This window comes from Psammomys obesus, unplaced genomic scaffold (assembly GCF_907164565.1).
Source record: "Psammomys obesus unplaced genomic scaffold, mPsaObe1.curated_primary_1811, whole genome shotgun sequence".
In the NCBI taxonomy this organism is placed as follows: Eukaryota; Metazoa; Chordata; class Mammalia; order Rodentia; family Muridae; genus Psammomys; species Psammomys obesus.
The window spans coordinates 4,023,263-4,049,645 of NW_026596166.1; positions in this window are offsets into that span (position 1 = coordinate 4,023,263).

Below are 26,383 nucleotides of genomic sequence, written 5' to 3' on the forward strand. Positions count from 1 at the left end.
CAGCCCCTGCTTTTCTCTTCAAAGCCAGCGCTTCCTGCACTGATTCCAGGAGCCCTGAACACCAGCAGCACCACGGACTCCTCTCGCACATTCCGGTTCCGCCAGAGAAAGGATCCGAGGCAGCTGAAGCCAGCTCGGCCGGCTTGCATCTGACAGTGAGGTAATCAGGCAGCTTTTTTGTTTGCCTTTTGCTCAGAGCTTGTTACTGTGAATCATCATCTCAGTATCCAGTCGCATCTGGAGCATCAGAAAGCAGTGTCTGGGCTTTCCGGGTTGCAGGCAGTCGGGGGACCAGATGATGACCAGATGCCTCAAGGTAAATGCCAGGTAAATGCCACCATGCACAGCCCCCTGGTGGCCAGGCCCTCTGGCACCACCTTTGCAGGCACAAGCTTTCAGACCTCTTTAGCTCTTGATGTCCTCCACTGGGCTAACATTTATGGTCCTCCATAGCCTGTTATCAGCTAACACCTTGCAGGGATTATAACAGCTAGCTCAGAGCGAAGACACGGGGCCAGCTCAGTATCAGCTCAGTATCTGGTGAAGAAGGGTGGAGGAGGAGAGGTGATGGGCGGATCTGAGAAAGAGGCAGATAAAGGCCCATCTGGCTTTACCTGCTTTACATGTAGTAACTGTCCCCTGGGATCTTGCTTGTTTTTGTTTTCTCGATGGATCTGGGTTCTCATTTTTGGCTCTGCTGCTAACTGCCCATCTACGTGAGCCTTGACGCCTGGTGTTTGTTTCTTCTGAAGAAGAAGGAATGCTGACAATCAGAGTCTATTCTAGATGTTCTTATGTTGCTTTTAAAAATACCGATGGCATTTAGCTCTGTGGAATTACAATTCAGTCTGACAAGAGCTCTTTAGACTTCAGCTTTACACCACAAGAGATTAAATGAACTCGGACTCGGGACCCAGCTCCGCTCTCCCTATTTGACCTTGCAAAGTTATTCAGCCTCTCTGAATTTAAATTTCCTTGTCTGTAAAGCAAGCATTGTGTCATTTACCTTGCATAATTGTGAGGAATATGACACATTGTATAAGCACCCCGGCCATAAACCAGCGTCTCAGGCCGTCCCATCCCTGCATAGGGTTACCTCTGAGAAAAACATTTCTAAAAATCAAGTATAACTCGCAATGTCTTCTACTCAAAAGTCATAAAGAAAATCCAACCTGTTTGGGTTTTTTATTTATTTCTTGTATGGTTGTTTGTTTGTTTGTTTGTTTGTTTGTTTGTATATGGGTTCTCATTATATAGGGTCCTCAAATCTGAGGTGGTCCCAAGTCCTGGGATTAGAGGTATAAGCCAACATGCCTGGCAATCCTATTTATTCCATTAAGTGTGTGTGTGTAAGGGCGCACACGCAGTGTGTCTACAGTCATGCTCACCCGTTCCTGTGCTCCTGAAGGCCAGAAGTCATGGGCAGGTATTTTCCTCCATTGTTCTTCCTCTTAGTTATTTTTAATTAAAAAAATTTTTTTCTGCAATATATTTTGACCATGTTTTCCTCTCCCCCAACTTCTCCCAGGGCCTCCTCACCTTCCAACCCATTCAACTTTATGGTCTCGTCCTCCTTGAGAGAAAGAGCTGGGAGGAGCTGGGAAGAGAGGAGGGAGGGAAAACTGCAGTCAGGATGTAATAAACAAACAAACAAACAAACGAATGAATAGATAAACAATGCCCACAGCCACACAGTAGTGCGTGGGCGCCACTATCATGAGCAAGCACGTGGAGGAGAGATGGGAAAGAAAGAGAAACAAAACCATGTGTGCACTAGGAAGAGAGGCAGAACTGAAAATTCAAGGGTGCTGAGGAACAACAGCCTGATGTGAGTAGCCTGCTCTGCCACCTGAGGCCATGGTGAGGCCCCAGCCAGGGCTGCTGCTGACAGCCATGTCTAGGTTTATGGCCCTGCAGCAGCAGGGGGCTGTGATGTCCATGGCCCATGTCCCCACCAGAGGCCACGCAGACATCCCTGCTCTGGGCTGCCACCTGGGGCTACACTGAACTGGCCCCATCCCTCACCAGCTACAGCCCTTGGGAGAGCTGGCCCTTGCCCTCAGCCTGGGCAGTGTGGTGCAGGAGAGCTGCCCCTGCCCCGTGGCATGAGGGCAGAAGAGCTGGCCCTGGCGGCTTGGGCTGAATAACTCCGCTTCCACCCAGGCCCAGATCCAGGGCTTTGAGCCGGCCCACCCCAACATCTACACCATCTACAAACTGCTAGAGCACGTGACGGGGCCAGTCCTGCAGAACTGACGCTGCAGGGTCTCCATGACATACGGCAACAACAGGCTATCTGAAAGGAATCCTGGTGAGGACTCAGTATGCACATCAGTCCCATTGTGTCTGGAAGATACTATTTCCTTGGAGTCATTGATCACCCCTTTGACTCTTACAATCTTTCTTCTTCCTTCCTCTTAGTTTTTGAGGCAAGGGCTCTCACAGAACCTGGAGCTTACTAACTCAGCTAGACTGTAGTCTGGCTGACCAGCAAGCCTCAAGAGCCACCTGTTGGAGCTGAAGAGATGGCTCAGTGGTTAAGAGCACTGGCTGTTTTTCCAGAGGGTCCAGGTTCGATTTCCAGGACCCACAAGGTAGCTCACCACTGTCTGTAACTCCAGCTCCAGGAATTCCAGCACCTCCACACAGATGCACTTTCAGGCAAAACATCAGTGCGCACAAAACAGAATTATTGAAAAGAAAAGAAAAGAAATGCTCCTGTCTCTGCCTCCCAGCTCCGGGATTACAGGGGTGTTTCTCATGCCTAGCTTTTTGGATAGATGCTGGGAGTCTGAACTTGGGTCCTCATGCTCACACAGCAGGTACTTTACTTCCCAGCCCCCAACAACATAGCTTCTACACATAACATTTATCAAATATCATTTCTTCTTTTATCCATTTCCCTCAGCCCCACCCACCAACTACTCTGGTACAAACCCCGTGAGATTTTACATGCTAGACTTAACAGATTTAGAAAAATAAAAATAAAGCAGGCAGTATAAAAGAATACCTAAGTAAATTTGAATTCCAGATATATAAGATTTTCTAGTATAAATGTGTCCTGTATAATATTTGGAGCATACTTATAAAAAAAAAAAAAATCCTTGCACTGACAAGTTACTTGTGTCCTACAGGAGTTATGCGCTGTCTATCAGAAATGCAGATTTAACCAGTGCCCTGCACTTCACCTGACTCCCAACCCACAGGTCTTCAGCTTTTCACTCCCGTATAACGTAGGTCAACTCCAAGGAAGTTCATCTCCCATCGTTACATTTTCACGATACCTTGCTCCCTACCAGCATTGTCCACAACAAGGGAGGACTCTGCAGCTGCCCAGGCAAGCTCCTCCTCCCACCCCGCCCTCTCTACATTCTTTCGGCAGCTCCTTCATTTTTAGCTTCGTGTGTATGTATGTGTTTGTGTGTACTCACATCATGCACATGCAAAGGTCAGGGGACAGCCTTTCCTTGCTGGTCTTCATCTTCCCTCCTCCTCTGAGGCAGACTCTCTTGGCGGCTGGATCCAGGCTAACTGGATCGCCATCTTTGGGAGTGCCCCATGAAGGGGCCTCGCTGTGATGACAGACACTTGAACTGCTACAGCCAGCTTTTTACATGGGTTCTGGGGGTGGAAGGCTCAGGTTATCAGACTTGCCCCCTAAGCACTTTTACCCACTGGGCTTTCTCCCAAGCCCCTAAGATTCCCTGCTCTTAAAAGCATAGGATCAGAGTTGGCGAGAAAGAGCACAAAACTAAATAGGGCACTTAGGATGTGACTGGTGCAGAGCCAATGAGAAACGCCCACCTTCCCGCCTGTTCCCTCGTTATTACTATTACATAGGCATACTTCCCTGTCATCCCAGCGGTCGCCATCCCCAGGACTGACTTTTTATGCTGCACCAGGAAGCCCAAAAGCTTTAAGGAGCTATTGCCCGTTGTTTCCAGATCCACACAAGCACAGAACCCCACGCATTCTGGGAAAGTCCCAGCTGCTGCGCTGGGAAACCGGAGCTAGGCCCAGCCCGACTCTCTCCCAAGTCATAGGACTGGCCAACCCTCCAACCCAGGAAATTTACGACTTCCAGGCCCCCGGCTCCGCATCAGCCCAGGGCTCCTGTGGGAGCAGTGGCTCTGGTTCCCTTGGAAGCTGTTGTGGCTCCGTCTGGATGGATATTCCTCTTGATGCACAGCTATTCCTCCATCTCTGGGGCTACCCGAGGGAGTTAAATCCCCACTGTGAAAACAAAGCCCACTGAACTGAAAGAGATGCTGAAAACGAGCGCCCACAAGAGCCTTGCCTCATTCCCAAAGGGGTGCCAGGCCCATTAAAGCTTTACACAGCCGGCTGCTCACCTGGTCTTCATCTTCTGCTTCACTCGGCAGCGAACTAAACAGTGTCCTGGAGAGAAGAGCCCTGGGTAAAATTGAACATTTCCCCCTCAGTCCCCTTTGAAGCATATCCCCCAGGCTGCCTCAAAGAAAGAGGTAGCCTCGAGTCTTTCTTTCTTTCTTTTTTAAAGAATAAGAATATAATATAGGATTTTGACATTTCTGCTTATAGCAAACAATCAAGGGGCTTCTCCACTGCTCTTTCTTCCTGTATCATAGCCATCCCCCCCGGAAAAAAAAAAAAAAAAAAAAAAAAACACAGAGAAGAGAGGAAGGAGAGCAGCAAGGGACACTTCCTAATTTCAGTTCACTCTAATGAACACTGGCTGCGGAGGAGCAACTCACCTGGGGGGGGGGGTGGTGCTGCAAAACTAGGGTAAAGCCGGCCTTTGTTCTCTGGGGCCCTCGGCTGTGGGAGACTCAGACTTCAGTGCAGGAAAGCAGGCCAGCTCGGGTGTTGGGCTGTAGTGAGTACCTGGCAAGACTGGATTTGAGACCTCAGAGACAACAGTCGCACTGAGCTATCTGCAGCTCAGCTGTCGTGTGTGTGTGTGTGGGGGGGGGGGGGTTTCTTTGTTGCCTCGTCTGTGTCTCTGTTCTTTTGCGGCCAAACTCCTCCCCTCCCCCACTGGGGCGACCGAGTTGAAACGACCCCATGGACCTGTCAAGGGCCCCGCCCACTCTGACTCTGGAAGAAGGTGGTCTAGCTTTTTCTGTCGAGCCTCCTGTCTGTAAAAGGTGCAGTGTGGCTTCCAGGACTGATCTCTGGAAAAAAGAGACCCAGCTTCCACTTTCACGGAGCTTATAAAAGCAGGGGTTTTTATAAGCAGGGGTTGTATAGAAAGCTTCAATGGGGGCCTAGGGACATTAACCCAGCGGCAGAGCGCCCGCCTGAAAGGCATGCGGCCCTGGGTTCAATCCCCAATGAGGCAAAATAGAATAATAATGAGAAATAGGAAGTGTGGAGTGGGGTTAACAGACCCAGCTTGTCTTACTAGCCTTGAGACCTTGGGCCAATCAAGTTGTTTGCGACTCAATTTGCTGATGTGTAAAATAGGGGCGGTAGGCCCCACCTCCGAGGCTGGTTGTGAGGTAGAAATGAGATGCGCAGAGGGGCCCCTGCGTGAGTCAGCATTCACTAGTGGCTGAGTGGGATGTTAGCACTGCACATTTTAGCACCTAATGGTAACACACTGTGCTTCGCTGTTTTCAGATTGTTTCACATACATCTGTCTCACTCCACTCCAGCGTCATGAACCTCTTGGGGACACAACAGCCTAGCACATCATAAGGATTCGATGGATGGCTTGGTTTGGGTTGCAGGAGACTGGGAAATGTTTCTGTAAAGACACTGAGGTTTCCATCTGGGGCGGGAGCAAGGAGAGTGTGAGAATTTCCGTGGCTGAAATGTCAAATGTGTATGTTTCCTCAGCAGATAGGGCAGGGGGGGAGAGAGATAAAGTGCATTCCAATTGGGCTGCGCCGGCCTCCTGTGACAGCCCGCCTGTGGAGCAGAGGAGAACACAGCTGAGTAAACCTGGGTGAGGAGGAATGAATGCAGCAAGAGGAAGCTCAGGAGGAGAGGGGGCCAGTGGGAAGCTGGCACTAAAACCTCAGGGCTGCCCAGGTTGAGGCTCTTCGGTTGGGGAGATGCTCTGGAAATGCCAGAATGTGGCTGCATCTGGAAAAACAACCAAATGGCAAACCACCACCGCCGTGAGTAGGGAAGGTCATGAAGAACAAACCTGTGATTGAGCCCAACGATGCTGCTCCCCCCCTTGAAGACACCACAGGGCTGTAGCCGCAGGAGAGAAACCTGCTGAGATCGGAAAACAGTTCTTTTACCTAGTTTTTACTTTTGTGTTACTTCTTTTAGCGTGTGTGTGTGTGTGTGTGTGTGTGTGTGTGTGTGTGTGTACAAGCACTGGTGTAGAGGTCAGAGGACAACCTTCAGGAGTCAGTGGGTCCTGACAGGCTTGGTGACACCTTTCCCTCATGAACCATCTCGCCAGCCCAGAAAATGCCTCTTTTATGAGCGATGCTTGCAAGGCCTGCCATCTAGAGACAGCTGAAAACTATTTTCCAGGTGTGGGTGGAGCTCTTAAAATTAAGAACACTACCATATATAAACAGGCTTGGGAGTGCACGCCTGTCAGTTCAGCACTTAAGGAGGCCGAAGCAGGAGGATTTCCAATTCAGCCTTTAAGTGTGGTGGCTCATCCCTTTAATCCTAGCACTCCGGCAGTAGAAGAAGGGAGGCATTCGGGACAGACAGACACACAGACCCACAGAGATCTATTGTGTAATATGTAACTCTGGCCAGTTCCGTTAATTTTATCAGCAAAGAAAACAAAAGTGCAGAGAAACGACCTAAGATCATGCAGCTGAGGAAGAGATGAGAAATGTTATCTCAGCCTCTCTCTCAAATCCTTGGCTCAGTCTCGAGGCAAATCTATCAACGAGGCCGTCTCTGTTTCAAGAGGTCAGTTTCTGTCAATCCAGAATGACTTCCAACCCCAGTGGCATGGTTAATCTCTTTTTCTCCTCTCTGAGTCTAACTGTGTCTTTCAGAACTGGGCGAACCTTAGCAATGAGCTAATGTCGTCTTCCCTTCACAGGAGCCTCTATTGGGCGTAGCTCTCATTACCATCATCATTTCGTTACTATCATGATCAATAGCATCATTTGGTCACCCACTCAGCGACACCGGAGCAGTGATGCTTTCTCTGACTGCTAAGCTCCTCCTCAGTACTGGACACAGAGCAGGCCAGCTGCTCTGCCCTCGTCAGACACCAGTCTCCTGCAAGCTGCCAAGAGCCAGGCACAGGAAGAAAATAAGCAAGTTGGTGTTGGCCTGGAGCTGAGTCATAAAGACTCCTGGGAGTCTGCAGGAAGGTGACTGGCTTACTGTTTGTGAGCAAACAGCTCTCAGCTCTTAGAGGCAGAAGGAAAATCACTTCCTGCCCTTCCGGCTGGCAGAGTGCCAGCAGGACAGGTGATCTTCTGCGCCTGGGGGTGAACCTCAGCCTGGCATTTTATTGCTGATTTTTTTTTTTAACTGCCCTTCCTTGCCAATCGACTGGTTTATATCTTTTAATTGTTTTTAAATTGTGTGCTCTGTGCCAGGGGTGATTTTAACACTGCCCTCAGTGTTAAAATCTATGACGCTCTATGAAATGTTACGTAGGGAGCTGTGTTTGCCTCCCCGGGGGATGTGGGTGGAGCTCAGCAGGTGGGGATAATCTGGCTGCCTCCCATGTTCCCCCTCAACACAACTCTGGCCTTCTGGCCGCCAGTGTGAATCAGAAATTTGGAAGGCAAGGAAGCCAGAGTCCTGGGGAAATAAGACAGTTCTGTCACTGCCCTGGCCAGCCAAAAAAAGAGCTAGCTTAAGAAAGATGGAAGAGCTGGGGCACCTGGAGGGTTTAGAGAATGTACTCCTTAGTGAGAAGGAGAAAAGTACCATTAGTAAGAAAAATCTAGAATGCCAAAGGCTAAAGGCTATCCAGCAGTTGCTAGTGTATTCAACATCAGTGAGGAAGGTCACAAACACCCAGAAGGACCTGTGGCCTACCGATGAAATGTCCCAACATGTTCAAACATTTGTTCCCCAGTCGGTGGCTCAGTTTCGGAAGGTTGTAGAATCTTTTACAGTGGAGCCTACCTGGAGGAAGTGGGCCACCAAGAGTAGGCCCTGTGAGTTTTAGGACCTAACCACACTTCTTGTCTGCTCTCTGCCTCCTGTTTCAACAAGCTATGAGGGGAAGGGTCCCAGCTGTACCCTCCTGCCACCTTGGGGCTGCCTGTACCATATCTTCCTCTCCCTGGTAGATTGTACTCCCAGACTCTGAGCTAAAATAAACCTACTGTTCTTTAATTTGCCTTTGTTGGGTATTTTGTCACAAGAGAAGTAACCAATACAGAGAGAATTTGTCCCAGCTTTTTTTTTCTTTCTTTTTTTTTTTTTTAAATGAGGCCAGTGTTATTTTGATTCCAAAGCTAGACAAGGGTATCACAAGATTAATTACAGGCCAGTATCCTTTTGGAATATACATGCAAAAACCCTCAACAAAACACTAGCAAGTCAAATTCAATAACACATTAAAAGGGTTATTCACTGTGCCCAAGTGAAGCTGAATGCAAGGGTGCCTCAACATTAATAAGCCAACTGTTGTGATACAACATATTAGCGAAAGGAAAAATAAAGGGCATATTGCTACCACAATAGATGGAGAAAATAATTAGACAAAATTCAACCTCTTTTCAAAAGAAAAGCTCAACAAATTACATGCAGGTAGAATGTGCCTCATCCCAGAAAGGCCATAGATGATGAATCCACAGTTGTATTTTGCTCTATGGTAAACCTTTCTTTTCTTTTCTTTCTTTTTTTTTTTTTTTTCTCCAAGCCAGGGTTTTTCTGTCCTGGAACTCAATCTGTAAACCAGTCGGCTTCAAACTCAGAGATCCACCTGCCTCTGCCTCCCGTGTGGCACCACGTCCAGCATGGTGAACCTTCTTTCACAGTGGTGGGGATTGAACACAGGGCCACACACGTGCAAGGCACATACTCCACCACTGAGCTACCGTACCACTCTCTCTGCTCTCTACTTAAAGACAGGGCCTCGCTGATTTCCCCTTCTAGCTTAGAACTCACTCTGTAGATGAGGCAGGACTTGAACCTGCAGTCCTCCTGCCTTGGCCTCTTAGGTGTCCGAGATTACAAACTGGTGCCACCAGGCCTGTCTTCCCTGGGAGAAATGTAAAGGCCTTTCCTTTAAGAAGGCAGGATACTCATCTGCTTCTCTTCAGCACTGGGAGTTCTCGTGAAAGAGATAAAAAAAAGACATTCCAATAGGCAAACGAGTTCAGTGTCTCCATCATCTAGAGAAAAGCTGAAATTCCACCAAAAGAAAATGTTAGCACTAATGACTGGAAGGCACAGATCCAGTACATTAAAAATCAACAGCATTTCTAAACGCTAACCATGAAGTATTCAAGAAAGAAATGAGGAGAATAACCCCATTACAAATAACTTAATATTATTAATTATATTAATTAATGTGACTAATGCAGCTCACTGATTAAGAGGGCTGTGCGAGAGTATGGAAGAAACAGCTCAATAGTTAAGGCATCTCTTGAACAAGCATAAAGGTGACATCAGGTCGCCAGAGAGCCTTGTAAATGTCAGGGTGGCATGGTGGCCCACCTGAGAAAAAGAGGCTGGCTACTGAGCAAGCTGGCTGGTAAGACTAGTATTCTAATTCTCTTTCTTGCTGTAATAAAATACTGTAACAAAAAGCAACCTGAGTAAGAAAGGCTTTCTATGCCTTAAAGCTGCAGGTTGCAGTCTATCACTGTAGAGACGTCAAGTTGGCAGGAGCTTGAGAGAGCTGGTTACATCACACTCACAGTCAGGAATGGAGACAAAATGGACACATGTATGCTGCTTTCTTGCTTGACTGAGCTCTGCTCAATTTCTCCATCTGTGCACAGTTTAGAACACCCTATTTAAGGAATGATTTTACCCACAGTGGGCTGGCTGGGTTTTCTCCATCAATTAATTTAACTAAGACAATCTCCCCCCAAGCATTGCCCACAGGCCAACCTAGTACAGACAGTTCCTCACTGACACTCTCCTCCCTGGTGATTCCAGGTTGGGTCAAGGTGACAATCAAAGCTCATTGTCACAACTAGCCATGGCAGTGAGATCTATATTTGATTGATAGGCCATGCCTCAGTGGAGAGCAATCAAGAACGATCCTCAAAGAAGAGCAATCAAGAGCAATTTCTGATAGCCAGGCATGGTGGAACATGCCCTTAATCCCAGCCCTCTAGAGGCAGAGACCAGTGGACCTCTGAGTTTGAGGCCAGCCTGATCTACAGAGTGAGGACAACCAGGGCTGCAGAGAGAAATCCTATCTTGAAAAACCAAAACAAACAAAACAAAACAAAACAAAAAAAAAAAACACCTACCAACCACCTATACCTCCGGTTTCTAGGGGATCTAACGCCCTCTTCTGGTTAGTGAGGGCACTTCACACGGTGTACAAACATACCTGCAGGCAAAACACCCAAGCACGTAACATAAAATATATAAATCTTAAGACAAAAGAGCTGGGCTCACTGGCGCATGCCCATAATCCCAGCACTCTGAGAGGCAGAAGCATGAGGATCTCTGTGAGTTCCAGGTCAGCCTGGTCTACAAAGTGAGTCCAGGACAGCCAAGGCTACACAGAGAAACCCTGCCTCAACAAAACAAAACAAAACAAAAATAAAGATGATTTACACCATCAAACGTGGTCATCCACATGCATATTCACAGTTCACACACATACACACACGTGCAAAACCATACATACCATACGCACACATGTTCGCCACGCATGTGAAAAGCAGAAAAAATAAAATGAGAAGGAAAAAGAGAGGGGGACTGGCTAGGTAGCTCAGTGGTTAAGAGCACTGGTTGCTCTTCCAGAGGACCCAGGTTCGATTCCCAGCACATGCAGGGCAGCTCACAACTGTCTCTAATTTCAGTCCCAGAGGATAAGATATCTTCTCTGACCTCTGAGGTACATGGTACCCGGACATACATTCAGACAAACACACATACACATAAAATAAAAATAAAAGTTAAGGGGGGGAGGGTCTGCTGTGGGAAGGTCTTTGGGGTCAGATCTGTACCTCAGGCTCCACTTCATCCTGGTTACTGGGTCACTTAGGGAAAGTGGCCTTATTCTGAGTTTTGGCTACTTCATCCTAGCTAAATGGCAGTGACTGCAAACAGTATCTTCCTTGCGTGAATCCTCAGTAAAGTGAAAGGAGATGGACAGTCCTTATAAAGTGTTTACTTAGCCCAATGACACGTGTGTGGCAACCGGTAAATTCGAGCTACCGCTGCTGCTCTTGTGTGTTTAGTCTGAACTGGGAGATCATGAGAGAGGCAAAAAGAACAGAAGAGCAGTGAGCAAGGGGATCTGCGGCTTCCCCAGACGCAGATTCAGCCAACCAAAATACTGAGGGACCCGGAGAGGTGACTCAGCAGTTAGAAGCATTTGCTATGCAATCATGAGGACCAGAGTTCTCATGCCATCCCTTCCCACGTGTAACAAGATAGCCATCCAGCAAACACCTGTGGCTCACCCCCAGAGAGACCTACCAGCCGCTGTGCACACAAACTCTATGAACACCCTCCTGTGTAGTCCGAATCATCTCTGGATTACTTTGTTCCTAACACAGTGTAAATGGCACACACCTCACTGCTATTCTATATTGTTTAGGGAATAATGACTAAAAAAAAAAAAATCTACATCCTCAATGCACACACTTTTTTTTTTAATGTACTTTTATTTATACGTGTTTTGTACAGTTTTATGTAAGCAAGATTTTAATATCCACACATGGTCCTAGAACTAATCCCCAGGGACAACTGTAGTCACTGTCCCTGAGGCAAATGCTCTTCAAAACCAGTCCTTGCCTCTGAGCTGCACACCCGACCGAGAGACTCCCCTATATAGCAAAGAGCCTCAGCATTGTCCGTCCCGTCCCGTGCAGAGACAGTCTGTATTCTCCAGCTTGTCTTCTGAGAGATAAAAATGATAAGACAAACCCTGGCTGCTCCATAAGGGTGTAGGGAGGCTCAGAAGCCATAGAGGTGAATTTATTTCAAAAGCCGTAGAGTGGGGGTTGGTGAGGTGGCTCTATAGGTGTGAGATCAAGCCTGACTGACAATTTGTGTTCTATCCCGGGACAGAACCCTATTCGTGGTAGGAGAAAACTGACCCCCACAAAATCTGTTCAGACCTCCACTTGTGGGCATGGCTTGCAGCATGCCCTCCTCTCAGACACACTATAAATTAATTAATAAATTAACTAATTCATTAAAATGCAAAATTTGGGGGAATAGAGTGTCTCTATTTTAGCCCTGGCTGTCCTAGAACTCACTCTGTATAGACCAGCCTGGCCTCGAACTCACAGACATCCACCCGCCTCTTGCCTCCTGAGTGCTGGGAGTAAAGACATGTACCATGCCCTGCTTCTTAAAAACATTTTTAAATCCTTGAAGTGAAACTGGACACATGAGGGCAAGTCTGTGACTAGGGATGAGGCATGTTTAAACTATTTATAAAGCAGAAAGAGAGTAATCATCCTTCTAGGCTTTACATAAATTCACCTTCTCCGACCTCTATAAAACAAAACCAACTCAAACTATTCTAAAAGAGAATGGAAAGGAGAGGTGGGCGGCTGTTTACTAGCTCACGCAACTGAGAAGTGCAAGAGTAAATGCTGCAGTAGCTGGACCCACATTCCCTAAAGATGACACTAAAACTTTCATTCTCTCCTTCCCCAGCTGCTACCTCATGTATCGCCTTTACTCTTGGGCATGCGTCCTCTAAGAAGCTTCACAGATGTCGTCAGCAGTTCTCAAATCACAACCTACTGGCTTTGTGACCAGAATACCCAGTCCACCCTGGCTCCACAGCTCCAGGAAAGGCCTAGAAATGAGTTTCTTGACTTGGCTTCAGTCACATGCCCATCTGTGGCCCTTTCCCCTGAGGCCAGGAAAATCGACCATGTCAGTCAGCCACACGCTTGCTGTCAGGCGTCTCCAACCACATGAACAGCATGGGGAGGTTCCCCAAGGAAATCAAGTCTTCTTTCCTTCCCTCCCCCCTTGGGTGGTAGATGGGGTCACTATGTCTCCCTGGATGTCCTGTTACTCTCTATGTAGACCAGGCTGGCCTTGAACTCACAGAGCTCCACCTGCCTCTGCCTCCTGAGTGCAGACACTAAAGGTTGTGGGCTACCGGGCATGGCTTGGAAGCAAGACTTTCAACAGACGAGAGAAGCCGTCATCTCGCCTCCTTTCCTTAACATTTATTTATGTACCCTATCCATACATCTTTAAATAGGATCCCATCATTTCACAGCGTCTCTAAAGAATATCACTTGGCACCCATAGACATCTTTCTACAGCATTGAGATGTAGTTATTTACTTGCTGGGGGTTGTGGGTGGACAACAATGTGTGGAAGTCAGTTCTCTCTTCCCACCGTGAAGGTCCCAGAGATGGAACTCAGGTCATCAGGATGGAGGCGAGTGCCCTTACCCACTGAGCCGTCTCACCAGCCCCCTGGCTTTTTTGTTTGGTTTGGTTTGGTTTGTAAGAGTAACAGGTGCTCCCAACTGCTGAGCCATTTCTCTAGCCCCAGGAGCCCTACTTTTGCCGAGGAAAAGAACTACGTAATCAAGAGAGCAGAACCCCATTTTGTGGCCTATTAAAGTAAGAGTGCGTTTAATGACTGTAACTACAGTAAAGTTCTCACAAGGCCTCTCTGTCAGTCACCACAGTTCTGATTGCTATTTTACTCAAGAGTCTACAAGAAACCACACATCACCCACTATTAACAGATATCATATTACAGGCCGGCTGCCTGAAGCGTTCGCAGTCTGTGCCCAGAAGGCTGAGCTCGATGGCACATGCTTTTAACCCCAGCACCCAGGAGGCTGACACAGGCAGACCTTTGTGAGTTCCAGGACAGCCTGGTCTACACGTTGAATTCTGGGCCAGCCAGAGATTTCACTCTCCCGGGCTGCAAGTCCTCACATGCCTTTCCAGGCACTTAAGGTTTTTAAACAGGATCATAGTGTTGTGTAGACATCCTTATATGGCATTGATTTTATTTCTATTTTATTATTTTGTATGTATGCATATTTGGCATGTCTATCTGTACACTGCAAGCATGTAGTGCCCCTGGGGTCTAGAAGAGGGCATTAGATCCCCTAAAACTAGAGTTACAGACAGATAGCTGTGAGCCTTCCATGGGTGCTAGGGATAGGACCTGGGTCCTCTGGAAGAGCAGCCAGTGTTCTTAACTTCTGAGCCATCTCTCCAGCCCCAATAATGCAATTGATTTTAATAATTTCAAAGGTTCTATTCTATTGTGTTTGTTTGTTGTTGTTGTTGTTGTTTTAACTCAGGGGGTTTAACCGTAAGTTATTTTCCCTATCTCCTATTATTGGGCAAATTAGATTGCTTAAAAATATTACAAATTTAAGGCCTCTGTGGAATGTTTTAGAAGTGTAGTGAAGGGCCAGGAAGATGGGCTCAGCGGGTAAAAGATTCGATCTGCAAGCCTGATGGACCCAAATTAGATCCCTGGTGAGAGACGGGGGAGCCAGGGGCAGTGGCTCACACCTGTAATCCCAGCATTCCTAAAGAGAAAGACAGCAAGCAGAACAAAAGAGAATTGGTTGGAAGCCTGTCAGCCAGCTGTGCAGGAGGAAGAACACAACAGCAGAAACACCAAGGGAGTCTGAGGGAAGAAAAAACTGACCCTCAAAATGGTGTCCTCTGACCTCCACATATGCACTATGGCGCTCATGAGCATGTACAAACATACACATACACATCCATACACACACAAAAAAAATTAAAGTAAAATGAAAAACTAAAGTAGGGTGGTTATAATAACCTAACAAGATAGGAAAGCTGAAGAATGTGGGCTTAGAGAGATGGTTCAGTGGTTAAAGGTGCTTGGTGCTCTTGCAAAGGACCAGAGTTCAATTCCCAGCACTTACTTCAGACAGCTCACAACCCCCTACTCCAGCTCCAGGGGATATAATGCTCTCTTTCAGCCTCTGCGGGCACCTGAACACATGTACGCGAGCACGCACACGCACACACACACACACACACACACACACACACACACACAGGACTTGCTATTCTAAATTTTATTCTATTTCATATTTATTATTTCATTTTTAAAGATGGCACAGTGCTAGGCGGTGGTGGTGCATTCCTGAAATCCCAACACTGAGGAGGAAGGGGCAGGCAAATTTCTGTGAGTTCAAGACCAGCCTGGTCTACAAATTCCAGGACAGCCAAAACTACGCAGAGAGACTCTGTCTCAAAAAACAGAGGAAAAAGATGGAGCAATGTACAGACAAATAATGAGAGAGAGAGAGAGAGAGAGAGAGAGAGAGAGAGACAGAGAGAGAGAGAGAGAGAGAGAGAGAAAGCTTCTGAAACCCTGTAGGCCACACTGGACTCAGGAGCATCTCTGGGCTCGGCTCCCAGCTCCAAAGGGTTTTAGCTACCTGCCGGACACATCTCCGTCAGGGTCCTGTTGTCGCTGTGTGGTTTGGGTAGGGTCCTTAACGTTTATTGTATCTGATTCGGTTATCTTTTACTAGACAGCAAACCACCCTCAGACTTACTGGGTTAAATCAACCATCCCTTTTCCTTACGCTTCCGTGGGCCAGCGCTTTGACAGGACTGTGCTGGGCGGCTTCTCTGTCCCACACGCCTCGGCTCAGGGTCGTTTACCCGGAGGCTGGATAGAAAGGTCTTAATACAAAGTGTCATGCGGGGCCCCTGGCCCCTCGGCACTTACCCACGTGGCCTCTCGCCTTCCCATGTGGTTGGCCTGCCGTCCCCCCACCCCCCAACAGGGAAGTTTCAGGCATGGCAAGAGCATCCAAGCAGGACAGAAAGAGAAGCTGCTGGTGGCTTTGTCAAAGCCGGTCTCGCCGTCCATCCGAATTCAAGGAAAGATGAAGAGCCCTTGGCTCTCGATGGGAGGAGAGGTGATCGAACCCAAAGCTCCTTTTTTAACCATTAGGGTAAATGTGATGAGAACAGACGGGTTACGGGGTTTCCCTCGAATCGGGGTGCGCAGAAAACCTTGATACCACCCAAGTAGCAAGTCTCGAGTAGGACGGTGGCCACCCAGCAGGGAGGCGTAAACTGCGGGATTCCGCGATCGCCAGGATTCAAGTGGGAAACTTGCCAACAGCGACGCCATCTGATCTAAGCCACCACCATTTGCGGTGTCAAGACAGCGCTAGACGCGGACCCACTTTTGCCTCCCAAGTGCAGATTTCCCGGCCCCTCAGTTGTAATTCTCTCCTGAGCCCACGTGATGGGAGTTTTTGAGACCTTAATGAGAACATTTCTGCTAAAAAGGACAAACCTTGGCTCTGAAAGGGCTCACGGTGCCCTGCTTCCTCAGAGTGGCACCGGGAGAAAGAAAAAAAAAAAAAACCTAAGTTCCGTGATCATGGTTCATTTCCCACGTAAGAGCAAATGATATGATTCCATAAGGGAACCCTCGCGGGAGGGGGTGGGGGTGGGTTGTTCTCACATCACTGGGCTCTAGGGGTCTGAGTGAACCGAGCCCAGGGAAAAGAACACTGGCTTTCTGCATCCCCAGTAGGAAGGTACATGGGGTTTCTTGCTGGTCCCTGCTCCTGTCTGACAGCTAACCAGGCCATACAAACACACTGAGTGAAGCCTAAATTTAGTAACTGGTCGCCTAGGGCCTGAATCCCCCTTGATTCCTGAAAGATGCTATTTCACAAAGTATCTCTGAAGCAAAGTTGATCGGTGGGGGGTTGTTTTGTGGTTTGAGAGGTGTGTGAGCAAATGGGTCACACAATGAGCAAAGATTCGGATTCTCAGTAATTCATACCCAACCTTGAACCTAGCCATGGACCCAGCCATGGGCTCCACTTTTTTCCACAGGGTTAGACAGACTGTGGCCTCTTCTAAAGGGGTTTACCTTCTGTGTCTTTATTTTCACTCTAATCAGATGAGTTCAAGGCTGACCAGCTCTTAAATGTTTAATTTTTTTTTTCATGGCCTAGCCTGAAGCCCCATGCCTACTTGATTTATACGATTCATATCTGGCTGGTGTTGGTGGATTGAGACAAATATCTTTGCGGTACTGAAAATGACTCCATTTTTTTTTTCTTTCTTCCCAAGTCCTTGCTACAAGCACAAGCCAGCATGCTAAAAGCTTGGGCTGAGGGGAGGCTCACTCAAGGGGAGGAGGAGTCTGCCTTGGCCATCCCTAAGTCTTTTCTTGTTATTGTCCCTGGATTCTTGGGAAGGAATCAAGATGTGTTTCATTCAACCAGGATCATTTATAAAACAGCAGAACCTCTCCCTGCTTCGCTGCAGCTCACAACACTGAGCAACCAGCTTGTAGAGCAGAGAGGGCTGTGAAATTCAATGTCACACGTGGCATTCACACACCTTCCTCTGGAACCTTTTCGTGTCATGACCTTTGTGTGACATCGGTGTGCTTGGGAGCTTGTCTGCCAAGTTGTGCAAAGTGTCTGAACCAGCTGGGCCACGTGGAGGTAGCTCTCTGGGCCTCACCTCATCTCCCCCTGACTCTACCCCTGCCCCACCTTGCCACCTCCAGGGCCTGATGTTAGCAGGTCTACGGCCTCAGAAGGAGAAAGAACCCTGCCGTGAAGACAGATCAGTCCTTGATAGAAATGGCCCCTCCACCAGGTAGGAGACTGAGAAGAATCCCCGTAAGAGGGGGTGTGGGAAATGGAGAATAAGAAAAGAGGGAAGAGGAGAGGAGGGGGAGGGAGAAGAACAGGGGAGGGTAGGAAGGGAAAGGACAGAGGAGAGGGAGAGGAGAGAGGGGAGACATGAACTCATTCCATTCTCGTACTTTGACAGCTGTCTCCTGGAGCTGGGTGGAGACAATCCCACCAAAGTCATTTGTGCCCTCTCTTACTGAGAAACCTGAAAGAAAGAACTCATCGTGGGTTCTCTGATTTCATTTCCTGCTCTGATTTGGCTTTGCAACAACCGGCATTGCTGCGGCTTTTTATCTAGCCTTTCCAGACACTGACTTAGTTGCATCTACACACACACAGTCAAAGGCACGCTCAAGAGCACACTCACAACCCTCCCGCTGCCCTGTACAGGTGTCCTCTTGTTTTGTTAAGGAAGCTCTTCGAGTCTGAGGAAAGCATCGGAATGACAGACAGAACGAGTAGGAAGAACAGCCAATCAATAGAACTTGAGTCTGCAGATGGCAACTTTTTTGCTCTGAAATAATTTCAGACTTACAGAAAAGCACAAAGTACTTCTCACAGAAAAATGCCAAAAGTACAAAGAATTCCTGAATATTCATCACCCCATTTGCTTATCATTTTCCCTTCTTTATTTTGTTTTTTTTTTCCTACTGAGCCACTTTTGAGAGGGATGCAGACAAGATTATCCTTTATCCCTAAGCAAGTGAGTGTATATTTCCTCAAATCATGACCGTACTTTTTCACCACCCCATACATTCTCTAAATCATGAAATGAATATTGACCTAATCGTGTCGTATAGAAGCTACATACCTTTTTTAAAATTTTCACCAATTTTTCCTAATAATGTTCCTTACAGGCAAAGAGGAGGAGGAAATTGATCCAAAATCGATCTCAGATGACACGCTGCCTTAGCCTCTGGGGCTCCTCAGATTCAACAGAGCATCCATCTTTGCCTCTCATGTCCCTGACATCTTTGAAGGATAAAAGCCAATTATATAGAGACTGCCCTTATTCAGAACCTGTCTGTTGTTCCCTCACAATAAGATCCAGGTTGTACGCTTGTGGCAGAAATGGCCTAGAAGTGTGCCATTATGTCTCTAGTGCACACATTAGAAGATACACAATGTCAGTGTGCCCCGTTTATCCCTTGAGATGCATTTGATCATTTCGTTCAAATAGTGTCTGAAAAGGCTCTCAGTTATACTATTCTATTTTATTTTATTTTTGCTCTAAAATCAGTAAATATTTTGTGAGGAGATCCTTTGAGATTCCCATCAAGATTTTACTCACTTTTAATATCCACTGGTAATTGGGGTTTTTGTTTGTTGTTTGTTTGGTTGTTTGTTTGTTTGTGGTTAGTTGGCTGGTTGGTTTCTAGGTTTTTGAGACAGGGTTTCTCTGTGTAGCTCTAGCTGTCCTAGCACTGACTCTGTAGACCAGGCTGATCTCGAACTCAGAGATGTGCCTGCTTTGCCTTCTGAGGGCTGGGATTAAAGGTGTGTGCCACACTGCCCTGCCAATTTCTTAAGATTGTATTTTTATTTATGTGTGAGGGCGCACATGCAGTGTGCACGTGTGTTGTCCCAGATGCAAGCAGTGGAAGCTTTCGAAGCTGCCCCCTTGTCTTCTGTACATGTCCAGGCAGGGCTGTTTGGAGGGAGGGTGCTCTGGAACTCTGGCCCAGGATATCCAGCTTGTACTCCAGTTATGAAAGTGTAATAGTGTTCAATAATCTCATTTATATGTCGTGTACTGTGATCCTGGCATCCTGGAGACTGAAGTAGGAGGGTCATGTATTCATTCAGTTCCAGCCTGAAGTACACAGCAAGACCCTGTCTCAAAAGAAGAAGAAGAAAAGAAGAAGAAGAAGAAGAAGAAGAAGAAGAAGAAGAAGAAGAAGAAACAAGAATTCCCTTTGTACATTACGACAAAAGACATGTGCCAGTGAAATTTAGTACGACAATGAAAGAATAGAATGTTTGACTATATTGTTATCATCTTCCCTGATACCAGTATCATCTTCCATGTTAAAACACATCACCCTTTCCAGGCCATTTCACCAGGAACACATGGGAAGAGATGAGGGGAGTTGAGGAAATGAGAGAAGAGAGATGAAGGGAGAGATGGAAAGCTGCCCTCCTCTTCATTCTTTCACGCTGATCTGCCACGCGCAGCTCCTCACACCGGCATTCTGCTGCCGTCCCTGGGGAGTCAGTGAGCTTCCATGTGAGAGAACACAGATACTCTAACAGAGGTTATAGATGGTCTGCTTCGTCTCGGAAGGGGTTTGGGAGATGGCCTGGCTCCACAGAAGGAACCACTGTTTCCTGCCACAGAAATGCCACGAAAAGGCACAAAGAAGCAAAGAAAGCACAGTGTTTGGGATGGTCCTATCACCTTCATGGGGACGCACACCACAGGCTAGAAGAGCTTCCGGCAGAATGGAGGGCTGGGGAAAGCCTTCAATAAATCAGCTATGTCTTTACTAGCCAGAGGTTGCTATGGCAATAGGAATACACTGTAGGTTTTAAGAGATGTAATTTTCTGTGATTCACTGTATATTTTTAGCCATTTTTCTTCCTGTATTATCTCCCTGTGGCAATTGCCTATTAATGCTGTTCTGTGCCGTGATTGGACTAAACGGTCTGTTCTCCAAAGTGTTTCATGAAAACCCAGGAGATCAGTAAGTACAAGAGGGTTATGGCCTGTGGTCCTAGGGATAAGCTGCTAGAACAACCAGATTGGTTCCAGACATGGCTTAATTAACATGGGCCATGCTGCATCCAAGGACAGAATGACTGGGGAGTGAAAGGTTCCAGAAATGTACAACTGGATTGCCTAGAAGGGGGAACTGAGTCATGCAAGCAATTGCAATTGGTATATTCAAGTGGTGTCAGGGACAGACCATACAAATAAAAACTAACATCCTGAGGAAGGCTGTCAAACACCTGACTTCTGAACAAGGACCATGCAAACGGACTAGCCTTCTCTTGCAGTTCAGCTCAAGCCTCATTGTTCTTTTATTTTTCTCTTCTTTTCTTCTTTGCTTTAATTTACTTATATCTTTGTTTGTTTTGTTTTGTTTTGTTTTTTGAGACACAACTTCTCTGTATGTAGCTTTGACTGTTCTGGAACTCACTCTGTAGACCAGGCTGGCCTCAAACTCACAGAGATCCACCTGCCTCTGTCTCCTGAGTGCTGGAATGAAAGGTGTGTTTTGTGGTGCTGGGGATTTAATACAGGCAACGCAACATGTACTCTTATCACTGAGCAACATCTCAGACCATAATTTTACTTAGTTTTCTGGGCCATGAAAATTAAATAAGGGACTAAGAAGTAGAAACAGAATTGGTCTACTCGGCTATTTGTTAATACAACCATGTGTGGAATTGCTTGGTGTTAGGGATACATCCTGAGAAAGGCACTGCTAGGTGTTTTCATCCCGTGCAAACATCACAGAGCATATTCATCCAAACCCAGATGTTGACCTATGTACCTAGGCTCTACAGTAGAGTCCTAGGTTGTAAACTTATATAGTCTATTTTTGCACTAAACACTATAGATAACTGTTACCGAGTAACTTTATATATATATATATATATGAAGGAGGAGGGGGAAGAGAAGGAGGAGGAAGAAGAGGAGAGAGAGGAGGAGGAAGAGGGGGAGGAAGGGGGAAGAAGAAGAAGAAGAAGGAGAAGGAGAAGGAGAAGGAGAAGGAGAAGGAGAAGGAGAAGGAGAAGAAGAAGAAGAAGAAGAAGAAGAAGAAGAAGAAGAAGAAGAAGAAAAAGAAGAAGAAAGACCGAAAGCAATCTGGGAGGAAAGGGTTTATTTAGCTCACAGATTACCACCCATCAGAAAGGGATGCCAAGGCAGAAACACGGAGGCAGGAACTGAAACAGACACCATGGAAGAACACTGCTTATGGCCTGTTCTACGTGCCTTGCTCAGCCTGCTTTCTACGCAGCTCAGGACCATCCTCCCTGGGGTGATACCCTCTACGGTGAGCTGGACCCTCCCACAGCAATCACTAATCAAGAAAATGCCACCCTACGCTTGCCCACAGGCCAATCCGATAGAAGTATTTTCTCAATTGAAATGTCCTCTTTCCAGGGGACCCCAGTATATGTCACGTTGACAAAAACTGACCAGCACACACAGGATGGCTATGAATGTAGCCCAACACAAAATCATAAATTTAAAATGCTATTTTCCTCAATTTTTTTAAAAAAAATCAAGTGTGCAGTTCTCACACGTGACACTCTGTAGGTGACAATACCACATGGTAATATCAGAAAGTTACCCATCCCATGGCATTAAGAGATGCTCAGGGGTTAAAAGCACTTGCTGTTCTTGCAGAAGACCTGGGTTCAGTTCCTGGCACCCACATGGTGGCTCGCAGCCATCCTTAACTCCAGTCCCAGGGGATCTAATGTCACCTTCTTATGATCTTTTTGGGAACTACACGACATGTCACACATAGCTACATTACAGGCAAAACACTTATACACATAAAATAAATATACTAAACTATCTTTAAAGGTTGGACAATCTATTAGATGGGAATATTTTAGCTCTGTCATAACCTCCTAACACGGTCCTAGTTAGGGTGACTGTTACTATGAAGAAACACCATGACCAAAAGCAATTTGTGGAGGAGAAGCTTTATTTGGCTTACCCTTTCAGATCATAGCTCATCATCAAAGGAAGTCAGGACAGGAATGCAAACAGGGCAGGAACCTGGAGGCAGGAGCTGATGCAGAGGCCATAGAGGGGTGCTGCTTACTAGCTGGCTCTGCCTGCTTTCTTATACAACCCAGGACCACCAGACCAGGGTGGCACCACCTGCTGGGCCCTTTCCCATCAACCACTAATTGAGAGTAAATGCCAAAATGCCCTACATAGGCTCGCCTACAGCCTCTCTGAAGCTCTCTCCTCTCCGGTAACTCCAGCTTGTGTCAAGTTGGCATAAAAGTAGACAGAAGGAAGACCAGGATTGTATATGCGCTTATCGTTGACCAAAATTATACAGCCCATGAAGGGAGGATTCAAAGTACCTCGAGTCTTTCCATTTCAGACAACAGAAAACCCAACTTAAGCTACCTGAGCAGAACGAGAATTTTCCATAGCTAATAAAGGTAAAAGCTGTGGCTGTGGGCCTGTCATTGACATCTGGGCTTTCTGTCACATTGCTAAGTTCCGCTGATGCTTGGACTCTGGGACTCTAGCAGCAAAAGTCAGTTAACAGAGGCTCCGCCACAGTAGTTTGTTTTTCTCACACAGAAAATAAAGGGGTGTCTTTATTTCCACTCATGCAACAAGCAACCTAGACCAAGCACAGACACCATTCCCATGCTACAGCGCAGAATGTGGTCAAGGTCAGACTATCTTCAGGGTCACAGAAGGACTTCGTTGACCCCAGCTATTCAAGGCAGAAAGAGGAGGCAATGCCTCTGATTCTTTTACCACCCAAACCAAACCCTTCCTCGAAGCCCTCATCTAAGCCCTGCCTCCAGTTGGCTGGCTGCAAGAACCCCACTGCAGAGGGCTGTGGGTTTTTTCTGGTCCTTTCTGCGAATTTAGCCTTTTTAAAAAAAATGTATCACATTTTATTGTGTATGGATGTGGATCGGTGACAGCTTGAGGGAGTCACCTATCTCTTTCTACTGTGTGGGTCTCGGGGGTCCAACTCAGCTCGTCGAGCTTGGTGGAAAGTGCCTTTATCTGTTAAGCCATTTGCCAGCACTCAATATTTATATTACATAGATTGGTTAGGAACTGACCTCAGGGCCTCTGCAAACAGAGGAGAAACAAGAAGAGGCCTTGACTGAGACACCTATGCATCCTATCAGTTTCTGCGCTGAGTTTTTCTCTCCCTGGGCACACCACTGGTACTCAAACCCAGCCTCAGGGATCTGAGACCAACTCATTCTTGAGCCTTGCCACAGTCTAAGGTTCCTCCAGCTTAGGACTCTTTCCTTCTTCTCTCCCTTGACGAGCGTCAGGCCAGCACTGTTGCCGCCCACCCCCTCGACCACCTCACAGGCACACGCCACGGTTTTCCTTACACTGAACTCCCCCTTGACATTTGCACCTTAAACAATCCAAAGGACACACTCTGGATGCAAGCTTTCACTCACTCCAGGGACCACGCCACGGGCTTCATGTTTCTTGAGCATTAAAGAATAAGCAAGAGTGAGATGTTAACTCGAAATTGGAAGCAAGGGGAGAACTAAGACAGGCCAACAAAGAGGCTCCCAGCCCAGCACTCAGAGTGGGAATCCCTGCTCTAAGCCGGGGAGAACATTACTGCCCTTAAATAGAGGATGTGCTGTGTATGTTGGGGATGGGGAGAGCAGATGGGAGTTGTCTGAAGTTTGCCCAGAGTCATTCCATAGGTCCCAACAGATTCTAAGCATCCCAATTCTTAATTCAGAAGCTTCCAACACTGCTTAGACAGGAATCGATTCCTTCAGAAAGGGCAAAGCTCCTTAACTCAGCTAAAGGGAGAAAATGGTCAATTAGAAAACTCACTAGCTTTGATAAGGATCTCCAAACTGAAGTAAGATGCTTTTATTGCCCCTAGGAATGGCGATCATATGCCAGAAAATCTCCGTCCTTTCCCTCCCCAGGGCCTACACAGTAATTTCTAACCTATAGCCACATTAAAAAGTATGTCCTGCAGGACGCCATTGCACATGCCTGTAATCCCAGCATTCAGGAAGGCAGAGGCAGGCAGATCTCTGTGAGTTCAAGTACAAAGTGAGTCCAGGACAGCCAAGACTACACAGAAAAACCATGTCTCAAAAAACAAAAAAACAAAAAAGGATATGTCCTAACATAATTTATTTCATTTGGGTCTTCATTTCATGGTCTTTTTAGATAAAGCTCAATAAAAGGTTTGTCAGTTTAAGTATTTCACACACACACACACACACACACACAAAATACAGATTTCTTGTTCTTGGGAAAAAAAAATGCGGGAGGGAGGCTGGGGAGATGGGTCGATAAAGAACCTGCTGCACAAGCCTGGGTACCTGAGTTCAATCCCCCAAATCCCATGGTGGGGATTCAGGTGTGCAGTGGTGGGCGCCTACAATTCCAGAGCTGGGAAGCAGGAGGACTTCTGGGGGCTACCCGCCAGCCAGCCTGGTTGAATTTTCAAGCCCCAGACCAGGAAAAAAAAAAAAAAAAAAAAAAAAAAAATTAAACCCCAAAAAAAAAAAAAAAAAAAAAAAAAAAAAAAAAACAACTTTATCCCAAAAAGCAAGGTAACTAGCATGTGACCTCTAACTTCAACCCACATGTATCCATGTGAATATGCACACACTAAAAAGTATAAAGAAGAAAGACAGACACAGGAAGGAAGGAAGGAAGGAAGGAAGGAAGGAAGGAAGGAAGGAAGGAAGGAAGGAAGGAAGGAGGGAGGGAGGGAGGGAGGGAGGGAGGGAGGGAAGGAGGGAAGGAGGGAAGGAAGGAAGGAAGGATGGAAGAAAGGAAGGAAGGAAGGAAAGGAAGGAAAGAAGGAAGTTGAAATAGCTAATAACGCTAGCCATCTGTCGTGACTTCTTGCCAGAAGGGCCAGAATTCCCACTACCCCTCACCAACATCCCCTGCTGGTCCTGAGGTCATCTGATTTTGTGACACTGGGCTTACACTGCCCAGAACAGTAAATAGACCTCATTTTGAGCACTCTGCCTTAGAGCGAGGGCGGCCTGGCTAGCCCTGAACTGACATTACCTGTGAAAGCTCTCAGGAAATTAAGTTACTAAGCAAATTAACGATGGGATCAGGGTGGCAGATAAAGGAGTCCCCAGGAGCTCCGGCACCGGGGACAGAATTGTCAGCACAGCTGGAAGCTCTGACAGTGACATCTGGGAGGCAGCTGGTGGCCAGAGGTAAGAGAAGAGGTGGACCTGGCTTTCCCCTTACTAACCACATGGCCCGGAGCATCGTTTTCATGCTGGGCTCAGGTGCCTGGTGTAACGACAGGACTGAGTAACTACTGAGCGCTGTTTGTGCAGAGTGGTGTGTTGTGTGTGCTCTCTGTCATCACGTCATACCCTAGCAGTTTCCCCAAAGCAATCTGAAGCTTTTGTGTCCTGTCCAAAACCATCCAGGCTTGATACACAGACCCCCCTCCCTCCTGAGTGCACGCCAGGACCTCCTGCTGCCCAGGGATACTTACACCTGTGCAGGGGAGGCTGTGCAAGGAGAAAAAAAAGGTGTATGTGCAAGACTGTTTGTGACCTGTCAGATGCTACGGATGTTTGCTGTGGTCACAAGTGCTGCACTTTTTTCAAAAAACTGACGCCTCATCTAAAAATGGCCAATTCAGTTTGGCCTCTTCCTAATTCTTTCAGGTTAAGTTTTTTGTTTGGTTGGCTTTCTTTTCCAAGAGTTGAGTGCAACGCAGAGCTGGGACAGAGCTATCATTGGTCCTGTAGTGCCCTCTGCTGACAGCTGGGAGAACTCTGAGACCTCCACAGATGATACTGAGCCCTCAGACCCTCAGGTGCTCGGCCTTTATACAGCAGCTGCTAAAAGGTACGAGGGGCATCAGATGCAGGAGATTCCATCCTCCTCAGTCCTGCCCTCTCTAGTTTGGGTATAAAATAAAATAAAATAAAATAAAATAAAATAAAATAAAATAAAAT